Below are 12510 nucleotides of genomic sequence, written 5' to 3'. Positions count from 1 at the left end.
AGAAGTGCTTCACTGCTTTCTCTTACAAGGGCAGTGTATTTAAAACAATCCTACTGGAACAAAATTACTGTGCTGCTGTTACTACTATATTAGCTGGCCCGCAGGCCCGCAGGCACTAACTGATGATGAATGGCACATAGCCTAAAGCACTGCTTCTCCCTATTGGTAGCTAAATGAATAGAGCAGTAGTTTACTCCTTTAGTCTGCTTTCTCTGCTTTGTGTCTTCAAGTAACTGTGTTGGATCATTGAGCTCAGGAGCATCTTTGCATATTGTTGAGGCAGAGCTTTTTAGCATGCTGGCCCTAGAGAATATTAGGATTTTGTTCCATTTTTCCGTGTAACTCCCCTGCCTGATTCTTAGGAGCCACTGTACAGTTTATCCAGAGGTCAGTGTCACTTTCAGATGAGTGAATTGAGGTACTACTAATGGGGACAAGCTACATTAACTTAAGAGATCTGAACTGGCCTGAAACCAACTGCAAAGCAACCTGCCTATGTATTCCTTCATGGAGAAGCATATCAAAAATAAGTGCTGAAATGTGTATAACAAAACCTTTGTTCTGAAGAAAGTCTGTGGCTCTGAGCACCCCAGGGGTCACTTGCCACGTGCAGTTCTGATGGCTAGGGGTACTGCTCTCAGTACTGGGGATCGCAACTGAACATCATCTCTGAGTATCTGGGTCTGGATTCTGAGGCTGTGTCAAAGCTGTGGGACCTGAAGCCAATTCCCCTGTCCCTGTGCAAACCTCCAGACGCCACGGCTGAGGGATACCTTCCCTTTGTCTTCCTCTCCCTCCACAGAACTCTTGGTTTCAGCTGGAGGAGACAGGGCCTGCTGTGTGTAACCATCCACCACCGCTGGGCTGGTTTAATTGTTGTCTAACCCTCTGAGGCACCCAGAATTAAGGGATGTGTCTCAGGGTGAGAGGAGGTGAGCTTCAGGCATTTAAGACTCTGCCTTCTCGAGGTGGAGTCCAGAGAATTCTTTTGCTTCCTATTGCAGCAGTAGGATTTGAAGTGACACAAATAGAAATCAGAGAGAAGCCAACTCTTTAATCAAGATCTGGGTTATGAATCAAACAGTGCTCACAACTAAGAGAGGAAATGTTTCAGGACATGGTGCTCTCAGCTCTCTAGCCTTAGAGCAAGCTTGTGTGATTCCAGCATCACAGCTGGAAGGTGAAAATCATTTGACCGAAACTGGACAAAAAAAAAAACCAAAGCCCCTTTGTTTTCAGAAGTGCTTCACAAAGACTCTGTTTTTTTTGACAGGAATGAGGGGAAAGGAGCTCACGCCAAGCTAACGCTCAGACGAGCCTGTTGATTTAAGTACACGTAAATGTTAGAGGAGTATGTATCAGAAAACTGCACTCTTCAGGAAAAGTTGACTCTTCATCTCCAGTTTGTATTTCCTACGAGGCTGTGACAGCTGTGTATCCTTCTGTCTGTGTACCTCTCTGGAGGAGCAGTCTTCTGGTCTACAAGACCGGATCAGTCTCTGCTTTCACCTTAGCCAAACCAGTGTTAAAAGGGCTATTTGGTCACTTGGCACTTGCTGCACCGGTGCACTCTTCCTCACTGGGCATTTGCGTGTGATGTACCAACTGGATAGTGAATTCAGTGTCATTAGAAAGAACTGGACTAAAACCCATGCCGAGGTAGAGGATCATACAAGGTCTTTTATACTACATAAGGTTGGCTTCAAGGGGTGAAAAAGGAACCTCAGCGAAGAGTGACTATGCCCTTTCTTGTCTGTATGCTCTGTAAACCTGCTGTTAATGGTTGCTTAGTTAGCTTGGGTGGGCTTCAGGAGTGTTTTGTACAGAATAATGTAGGGAAGGAGTGAGAGAACACAGAGCGCCCGGAGTCCTCTGAATTGCCTGACAGCAGCCATTGTCTGTCCCTGGAAAGGCAAGGCTTTGGTAAAGTGTCAGAAAGGGGACAGTCAGGTTTTGCAAACAAATTGTTCTTTGTCATGCAAAGAGGGCCATGGCATACAGCTCTGGGATGAAGTCTGCTGAGTTCTGTAAGTACTGAAAGTATTCAGTCTTGTCTGTGGCCCTTCATACCCATCTCTGCATAGCAAGAGCGTTTTTCTGTGAGCGGCACAAGTGTTTTAGAGCTTGTGGTTACCCCCTGCAGACTCCTGAGTTGCTCAAAGCCCACAGCTCTGGGATTCCTCCTTGAAAAACCTCATTCAGTTTTCTGGCTACATCAGGAGAACCTGTGTATAAAGTAATGGCTAATCCAACACCATGCAAGTATGCAAAGCTGACTTGTGACCCAGAGGGAGGTGTTACAAATACTTCCCTGCTGTGAGAGCTATCTGAATTGTATTTCTTAATCGCTGTTAAATGCAATGTGAGAAAACGTGCATATCTTAGGTAATGATTCCTCATGTTAAATCTGAAAATAGTGCTTCGTGTTCAGCTAAGACTCCTTTGTTCAAAGCAATTTAGAGCTATGAAGCATTTTCTTTGTGCAGTGTCCTGTGAGCAGGTGAGTATCAACCAGCCTCATTTTCTGGGTAAGAAAAGAAGACGCAGAAATAGAGGTTTATTTGGAAAAGTGTTCCTGAATTCATGAGGATTTCTGGTTTTGTGGTTCTCAAAAGGCAGTGGAAGAATTTGAAAGCTGTGCCTCAGACTTGCCCAAAGAGCAGCCAGGTTTCAAAGCAGAGGCTTGGCTGCTTTTGCACAGTGATGACCTTTATGGAGCTCCAGAAATACTTGTCTTTTGACTTGAGTGTGGGGTTGAATTGAAGTGTTTCTTGAAAACTAGAATTATTTATCAAATGTTATAGCAAGGTTATTTTCAGGTGTTTAAATGTCAATGTACTGCTGTGGTTAGGTACATCCCAGACAATTCCCCAACATCCTGATACCCGAACACTAAAAAGAAAGGGATTAGGAACTGACTGATTTTATTTAACGCCCAAACAGCAAACGCATGAATTGAACAAGAGAAGTGAGGAAGAGTAATTTCATGTAAAGACTGCTCCTGTTTTAGTACCGTGAGATGGGTAAGGGAAGCTGTGGCAGCTTGCACAGAATGGCTCAGCTCAGTTGATTTCAGGTCGGCTGTGGTGATTTGCACAGGCCTCTGGTTTTGACTTACCCTCTGGTTTTCAATTGTTCTTATTTCCTCACTATTACTTTTTATGTGAGCAGCTTTTCTTTGTTTGTGTATCTTAAAAGTATATTTCTGACATTCAAATTCCATATCTCTAGGTTTCAGTCGTGTGGTAAGCAGCCCTGTTTGCCAACCGTATAGTTTAAAGTTAAACACCTGCATAGGACATGAGTCCTTATATATGCAAACAAGTTACATAGTACTGGAGTGCAGTGTTGAATGACCTATTGAGACATCAAGCAGAATGATGTGATTTGTATGAAGCTGCTAAATTTCAGAGCCTGTGAACACTGGATTCAGTGCTTATCATTGTGGTGTTGATTTTTCTTCCCGGACAGGCTTTTAGCACAACCAAGGTGACTGAACTGTGTGCAGGTGCTCAGCGTACTTTTGCTTTTTATGGAGGAGAAAGCCCGTACCTGAGTACCTCTTCATCTTCCAGGTAGCCGATGCCTTTGTCTTTCTCTGGCTGGTGAGCTTTGCAGTTGCACTGGGTCCACGGACCCTTGCTGGTGCCTTTGCCTCTTGTTCCTGGGCCTCTGGCAAACCAGCTGATGTTCCACTATGGCCACTCTTCGTTGGAACAAGCAATGCGGTGAGACTGTGGGGCTGGACGTGAGCCCTGTCACATATCCAGCAAGTGCAGGTTTTACATGTAGGGAAGCCATTCTGCAGATGCTGCAGCCCCCCCGACCCGACTGCCGCCCCCGCAGCACGCGCACACACACGTGCGCACCTATGGTCTGAGGTGTCATGAGCCCAGAGGGCTGAAAAGCATTTCTCTTAGACTGTATGATTTATAATGGTAAGAGAGATATATAAGCATTTCCGTTATTATTATGGATAATTTTAATTATGTATATTTTTACATAAGTATATATATATTCTATAATTATATAACCTTCCTTACGTGTTCATGTGAAACTTTGAGCCTTGAGACTTTTGTTTGCATTTCATGATTTTTATGAGGGCACATTTCATTAAGGAGCCAACCCAAACCAGACTGGGATTCTGAGATTCTGTGATTTTGTTCCATACCTTTAGCACTGGATGTAATTCTTAAATAATGGGCAAAATGAACCAGAGATTCCTTCAAGTGCCAGTTATGTTAGTAGGGGTAAGACTGGAAAAGTAAATTGTGTTTTCTTCACCAGTGTCGGGAAACATGACCAAATTCAGGTTCCTCTTCATGCTGCAACAACAACCACCGCATCTTCAGGACCTGCGCATGCGTCTTGTTCCAGTGCTAACTAGTGCAGTTAGTTAGTAACTACTGCTTGTGTCATAGCTACAGAAGATCCATCATGCCTCAAACCTTAAATGGTGGCAGGTGTGGGCATATATGTAAGAGCACCAAGTTTTTACAGCGATGCCTCTATCTTCTCTCTGGCTTTTTAATTTTACTGAGAACTAACTTAGTACCTTTCTGGCCTAGTTTTAGTTGTCAGTAAAGTCACTCTTTCCAGTTGTCTTCCTATTTTCTCAGTAGCCTTTGATCTGTAAGGATCCGTACCAGCAGCTGTGGCTATCAGCTTCAATGTTTCTAGTGACTTTGCTGCTGCAGACTCTAACCAGGAAAATACTGAAAACCTCTTGATAGCCTTAATGACATGATGTGATGTGGCTTGTTCTTCAGATGGCACCATGTCTTGAATGCAGACATCTGCTGCCAGTGACTACACCCACTTGCATTGGATGGGAGTCACCAATAGCTCCACAGGTGCAGCCCCAAACCAACATCTGCATAAAGGTAATGGAGAAGAAATCTAACAAAAGAGCAATTTACCTCCTGGCATGCATGTTTCTAACAGGTGACTTCTGTAAAAAGTTTGATCCAGCTTGGGTTTCTCTAATTGCAGTGTGAGAGCTTTAAGGGTTAATAGGATTCAAACCACCTTGAATAGAAATAAGCATTAAAGGTAAACCATGTAAGCTGAGGAAGGCATCTTGAAGAGCACAGGAGGCAGTTGTGTGAAAGACAGGACACGTGCACTTGTGTTCAGTAGGGAGGTATTCTGTGATTCTATCATTTATGGCCTTAGTAGTACTGAGCATTTCATTAAATACGTCCTCATTACTCTGCTTCCCTCATTTGATTGTAAGTCCTTGGCACAGATGGGCTGGTGGGCTTAACTAGACAAAATCTACCCTCCAGAATGCTCCTTACCCAAGGAGCAGACTCATGATTCTCATCTCTGGTGGAATCTGGCTTGTGAGATACAGTGACTGTGCTCGGGCACCCTCATGGGGATATGAATCATTTTCCTTGCAGACAGTGGACTTGCTGCTTTGTGTGAGTGCAGTGGCTAAGCAAACTGGCACTAGTCTGTACAAACATCTGGAGGTATTGATGCTGGATCTGCTGAGGGAACTGTACCATAGCTTAAAATGAACTGTCACCAAGATCCAGGCCTAACTAAAACCTGAAGCCCACAGCACAGACTTGAAGGATCTCTTCTATCTGCAGGGCTGAATAAGCACGGCACTTTGTAAGATCAAGTCCTCTTCTTATTAGTGCTGTTCATAGTTTGCAGATACCATGTGGAATGCATTCTTTCTCTACTTAAAAGGGCAAAGTAATTTGTCAGGCATGTGGCACGTGAAATCTTCACCATAAACACTGTGTGACTTGTGCAAGCAAGCTGCCTGAAACACAGACACTGAGGCTTCTTGCATCAATCACAGCAGGGTTAATCAAATCAAAGCACAACATTCTTTTTCTCTGGAAAACTGAAGTCATAGCCCTGTGTCCCTGTTATAAAAGCAGAGATGCCCTCCCTCATGGGGTATTCAGGGCCCATACTCCCACAGAACCTCCATCACAAATGTCCAGCTCAACAGAAGCGTACCTTTGAGTTCCTCCTGTGGAAGTCAGGACTGTGTGTGCCACTGTGAAAGCTGAGAAGGCTCTTAGAAAATGGGTAGTCTTGGCTCCAAAAGAGTTTTGTTTTGTTCAGGTTATTTTCAATTGCAGTAGAAAACTTGAGTGTCTGTATCAGGAAGACAATTTTGGTTGTTTTCCATTATTTTGTGAAAAGAAAATATTCTTTTACATTATTTTTCTTATCTCCATTTTCGTCTCCATCTCTATGTGCATACCGCTCCTGTGCTTGGATTTGGCTGTGACTGTGTAACGGATGGGAACCTCGCTGAGAGTTGATTCCCTCTCCTGACTGAGAGACAGCACAGTGTGGGTTTTTCACAGTGTATTTGGCAGAGTCCATGTGTGTATGTTCATGGTGACTGTTTGTCGGAAAGAGGCAGGAAACCACGAGGGTGCAGCTGTTCTATGAGCTTCCTGCTTGGGCACGCTGGGCCACCTGGCCAATGCTGTCAGTGCGACCAACACTGAGATGATGAGGAACTGCACGGGCCCACGAGTAAACAGTGGCAGAGCTGGCATAAAGCCCCTTGTGTTTCTAAGGGTACAAAAGCAGGAGCCTCTTGTAGCTGACTCCGAGGCCTCACCTATGTGTGGATGGAGCTCGTAGGAACTTTCCTGATTACCTGAGTCTCCCGGCAATGGCTGCAATGGGGCTTCCCAGCTGAAGTGTGGGCCTGAAGGATGGTTTGATGATGGCTGGTGATGTCTTTCTTCTAAGTCTCTGGTCTCCCTATGCAGTATTGATTCGATGCACTGCTAATTGTCATCTGTACTTTACTTATATACATGTACACAATTTGTTTTATTGTACTTACTTACTGTATAGAAATATCTACCCAGTTCCCTTTACTGTGCTTGTTTGCTTTAGTGTGCTTGTTTAATCCACTGTGCATGTTGTACAGCGAGTGTGTGATCGTTTTGTTGAGTACCCTGCCTGTCAGCAGAACACTTGTGTACCCAGCAACCTCCCTGCCTCTCTTACAGACACCAGGTCCTGCTGCTTTCCCCAAGGTGGAACTGGACGTCTACGGAAAAGGACCTACCATGTACAGGATGGAACCAAAAGCAGCCTTGGAGGAGACAAAGCAGGGAAGCTGGGGCCAGCAGCCTGCTGCCCAGGCAAGGTGAGGCAGCCTGCCCACCTCTCCTCCTCTGCTTCGCAACTACCAGCCTTTGAGCATCCCCACTTTCTTCTGGGGCTTCTGAGAACGCACGACCACCTTAGTGGAGTGACCAGCAACAGGACAGCAGGCCTGCTCCCCTGCCTTGGCCCAAAGCTGAGCAGAGGGAGGCCAAGCAACATATCTTTGCCTCTCCACTAGCTCAGCTGTTAATTAATCTCAGCTCTAAACATCATGCAGGCATGGGCTTAACTTTATTGAAGTTTGCACATAGACCTGCAACAAAATAAAGTGATTGAAATTGAGTGAAGTTTCCATCGAGTGACAACAAAACATAAAATGAAGCAGTGTGAGGAGGGGCATCTATAGCAAAGATGGATTTTATTGTTTAAGTGAAAATTGGATGTTATGGACCGGTGGTGCCCTGTGGCAGCTTCTCACAGCTGCAGCTACATGACAGCTGACACAAAGGGCTGTGAGCAGCTGTAGCCTGTTAGGAGCAAGTGGAAGTGAAGCCAGAGTTAGTGTATGTAAGGAATGGAAGGAGAGCAGAGACAACTCCTAATTCAAGGGTATTGCCAAAGGTTAATGTTGCTAATTCAGGCTGTGGCTGATGACAAAGGCCTTGGAAGCAGTCCTGGCTCAGCTGGAGGAGTTCACCATCTGGTTGCTCAAATGCATGGTGTATTTGGGTCACTGGTAATGCCGTCTTTTGTAAAGCCAGCTTGTTTCAGGTGTCAAAGGGAGAAATAGAAATGTATGAGGACTTGAAAGGTGAACAGTGGCAGGGAACTCAAATTATCCACCTGTGAAAAAGATGAAAAGGTAAATATTAAGATAACAAAAGATCCAAGAGATCTGAGGCTTTTTCTTTCTCCACCTGTGTTTCTCTGGGCAAATCATGTACTCCCCAACATAGAGGTGTGATTGCACCAGTGAAAAATCCTAATCTTGAGACAGTCAATGGTTAGTTGAGAAGCTTTCAAAGAAGTGTGTTGGTTAACCAGTGCTTGGAACCAGATGTGGAGTGTGGCAGACATGCAGATATGACTAGCATAAGCAACTGTGGTTGATCAGAGAGTTTACTGTTTCTGCTGAGTCATTCTTCTGGGTACTGTGAACCCAGGTGTAGCAGGGATGCTCTGTTGCTATGAATCAACCCTACCAGTAGTTCAGTTTTATTAAAAATGAAGGTTCCTGGACATTTGATGGTCAAGGGAATATTAGCTTCAAACTTGTCCAGACCTTGAGAAAACTTAGAATCATAGAAGAGTTAGGGTTGGAAAGGACGTTAACATCATCTAGTTCCAACCCACCTACCATGGGCAGGGACACCTCCCACTAAACAGTTCCACCCAAGGCTTCGTCCAACCTGGCCTTGAACACCGCCAGGGATGGAGCATTCACAGCCTCCCTGGGCAACCCATTCCAGGCCCTCACCTGGAATTTCTTCCCTATATCCAGTCTAAACTTCCCCTGTTTAAGTTTGAACCCGTTACCCCTTGTCCTATCATTACAATGCGACTGAACAGTCCCTCCCCAACATCCCTATAGCCCCCCTTCAGATACTTGAAGGCTGCTATGAGGTCTCCATGCAGCCTTCTCTTCTCCAGGCTGAACAGCCCCAACTTCCTCAGCCAATCTTCATAGGGGAGGTGCTCCAGTCCCTGATCATCCTCGTGGCCTCCTCTGGACTTGTTCCAACAGTTCCATGTCCTTTTTATGTTGAGGACACCAGAACTGCACACAGTGCTCCAGGTGAGGTCTCACAAGAGCAGAGTAAAGTGGCAGGATCAGCTCCTTTGCCCTGCTGGTCACGCTCCTTTTGATGCAGCCCAGGATACAGTTGCTTTCTGGGCTGCGAGCGCACACTGAAGCCAGCTCATGTTCATTTTCTCATCGACCAGCACCCCCACGTCCTTCTCCACAGGGCTGCTCTGAATCTCTTCTCTGCCCAACCTGTAGCTGTGCCTTTACTTCATAAGTAGTGATCAAATTCTTGGCTTGTTCATATTTGCATGAGTGTACTGAACTCCCCAGCTGCAGGTCTGTCCATAAATTACTCCTTGAGCTTTCCTTGATAATGAAATCAACACTTTAAATGTGGACTTTTTAACCATGCCATATTGATGTTGTCAGATCTAACTGATATTCGTACACAAAGTGGATAGTTAGATAAAAACTGAGAGGACTTATTCTCTATTACTGGCAGTTTTTCCAAAAAAGGTTTGCTGGGTTTCTAGTGTAAGGAAAGCAATAGAAAACACTGTTGGCGTATGTTGCCCCTACTTTGCAGCACGTTGAACCCCCAGGCAACTCTTATAGGTCCATAGCAATAGAAATTACTACTAGAAAAACAGCACTAAGAGCCAAGTACTGGTGTAGGAAACCCTCTTGCTTCCAGAAACTGCAGATGTTTTCTCAAAGTTTTTAAGGTTTTCAGGAAATAATATATCAGGTACCACAAATTGAGGAATGATAGTAAGGTAAATGTGAATTACTGGATCAGAGAACCTGCAGTGTCTTGCAGGGCATGGAGAACTTTAATTTTGCATCCAAAAGGGATAGGAAGTTTTTATATTTATTTTTCTTGAACTTTGATACAAATTGTTATTGTTCCAGAGCTTTTTTCCGGATCATAGGGTACCTTTTCCAAGTGAGACCCATGCAGCTGTAAGCCACTCTGGGATATTACAGGTGTGTAATCTTTGAATGAAGATCAGCCAGCATAGCTTAGAATTGCCCATTGCCTGTTTTTTTGTGAGCATAATTCTTTGCCACTGTTGGATCTGTTCCTAGGTTATGAATATCTCAAAATATGGTTACTACTTTTTTTCCTTATGAGCTATGAAGTGGTGTGTCCCTGCCAGACAGTTACTGTATGACCACACATTCTTTCGGAATCACGGAGTGTCAAAACAGAAGATGAAGTAAAAATGGTTAATGCCTTTCTTGGGTATTTCAGGTGAAAGACCCTGTTTCCTTAAAAATGTGGAGTGCTGCAGTACTTGGCACATACTTAACAGCAGGCATTGGTGGGATAATGAGGAAATGGTAATGTGATACAACCGGCTGTAAAAAAAGGCTTAAAAGGTTAAACTTAATGAGTAGAAAATTTAGACTGACTAGTATGATTTGTTAGCTGGAAGGCTACTGTAGCCTTTGGGGAAAAAAAAGGTAGGTCACTCAGTCATCTTTAAGTGGACAGAAGATTTTAACTTACAGTGGGAATAGATTCACAGAATGACCATATCAGGGATCATCCTCTCACTTCCCAAAGAGGGGAAAAATGAGTAATAAACGTGGACACATACTCATCACTCTTGTTTGCTTGTCACTAGAAAAATTAATTAATAGAAGAACTTTCAGTGGTCTTAAGACAACAAGCCTGTGTGTGAGTTTTGGGGATAAAGACTGGTTGAAAAGGCAACATAAGAACACAGGATTTTAAAGGTAAAATTAAAGAAATATTAAAGCTAGGTTGTTGAGGTTTTTTTAAAATTATATAATAAATTCTACTCTAGCATCGGCCAGTAAAGGAAAAACATTAAATAAATAATTCTCAAAACATTCTTCTGTATTAAAAAGTTATATCCTTATAAAAATGGATGTTTAGTCAGGAGGTTAAACTAACCCCAAATGGATTAAAAGTGTTTCAAATTAAATATAATTGACACATACAGAACTAGATTCTGTAAATAATTTTTACAAACCTAAATAAAAAGAATTAATTTCTACAGATGCTGCATATCCAATGAAAATTGGTTCACTTTTGCTACCCAAATATCAAGTAGATTTTGCAGTGTAACATAAACATTTGATTTGGATGCTCTTGCCCATATACGATACACAGCGAATGTGCAGAGCTTGTGGGTAAGATTAAGAATCATTCTAAATAGGTAATGGTTACACCCCATTTTGATAGATGGAAAAATCTGTTGTGAACGCTCCTCTGTTGCTGTTTTATGGTGTATTGTCTGTTTAATTGTATTTTGTTCAATAAAACTTAGGAGGCATGAGGCAGAGAATACCTTTGTGAACTGTGCGCACGTTTCAGCAGAAGCTGTTGGGTCAGTTGTTCACAGCCAGTCCCTATATCCTTGGAAACTTTCATTAAGACAAGTTAACAGTCTTGGTTATTATTTGTGATGTGCTTGGTCAAGTAGCAAGAGAGACATTAGTTTTAACAACTCAGTGCTTACAAGTGATTAAAAAATCACTTCTGATACTTTTATAGTTTTCTGTGGATTGAGCAGTGAGCGAGTAAAATATTTTTCAAGTATGTTTTTCTTGACTTTCATTGAAAGTGAGTATTTTGGCTGATGGCTTTAAGTCAGAACCTCTGAATAGCCTCAGAACAAAAAACAGTTTACCTGTCTGCTATCCATTTAGCATGTGCTAAGTGAAATTACTAGGTCTGACCTACACCAGCTGTCTGTGTGAATCGAAGAGAGGTTTGACCTATAGCCTAAAAATAAAGTGTGTCACTATTAGAATTAGAAGCCATATTTATTAGAATATGGTTTCTCTGAGACAACACTGTATGTACATGTCTAGTGGTAGGCAGTGTGAATAATCTGGAAGTCTTGCTGTAGGCTGTTTAAGCAAATCGGATGCTTAAAAGCATTTCAAGAGGGAAGGTAGCATGAAGCTCTTTATCTGAGGCCTCTCTTACTCATGACAGCATTTCCAATTAATAGACTGCACAGCATAGAGTGTTGACAGAACTGAGTCGTTAGTAGGTGATATCCTACCCTCACTGAAGTCAATAAGGTGTTGGTGGTTTTTTTTTTAAATTCCTTTGAAGGGTCAAAATTTTATCCTAGATTTCTTTCTTTTTTCTCCCCCCCCCAGCCCCCCCCTTTTTTTTTCTTTTTTTTTTTTGTTGTGGCTTGGGTTGTTTTTTGTCTGTGAATAACATTTCTCCAATTTTTAATGTTGGAGGTTTTTATATTTAATTGTATTTGTAACAGATTTTTTTTCACTATGCAGTATGTCAGTGTTTTAAATTTAACAGTGACACCTTCAAAAACAGAAGATTGAAATTACTTGGGTAATTACAGTTCTTTCTGGTTTTGTTTTTAAGAATAAACCTATTCCCCTCCCACTGCCCACTGTTTAATAGATGCAACTGATACTCAGGTTTGGTCGGTAGACTTGAAGTTCAGAGTTCTGTTGGCCAATTTCGCAGCTTCTTTCTAATAGCTTTTTACATGTAATGTGAATACGTTAGAAAAACCTATCGTAGACAGCACAGGTCCAACCTATCTTCCAGAGGAATAAAAAGAACCTTGCACCTGATGTAGGATGTATTAAAGAAGAGAGCACATGCCTTTCCTAAATGAGCATAACAAAATAAATTTTATATATGC

At 42.8% G+C, this 12510-nt stretch overlaps 1 long non-coding RNA gene across 1 annotated transcript in view; it reads left to right on the top strand.

The window, feature by feature from the left end:
* The window catches only part of LOC133263402 (uncharacterized), a 162983-nt gene that overhangs the window by 46656 nt on the left and 103817 nt on the right, over positions 1-12510 (top strand). The window lies entirely within an intron of this gene.

The sequence above is a fragment of the Pezoporus flaviventris genome, unplaced genomic scaffold, assembly GCF_033815535.1.
Source record: "Pezoporus flaviventris isolate CSIRO_AGI_PZ_B2104156 unplaced genomic scaffold, CSIRO_AGI_Pfla_v1 ptg000312l, whole genome shotgun sequence".
In the NCBI taxonomy this organism is placed as follows: Eukaryota; Metazoa; Chordata; class Aves; order Psittaciformes; family Psittacidae; genus Pezoporus; species Pezoporus flaviventris.
The sequence above is the reverse complement of the archived record's forward strand: the minus strand, read 5'-3'. Positions and strand labels throughout refer to the sequence as shown.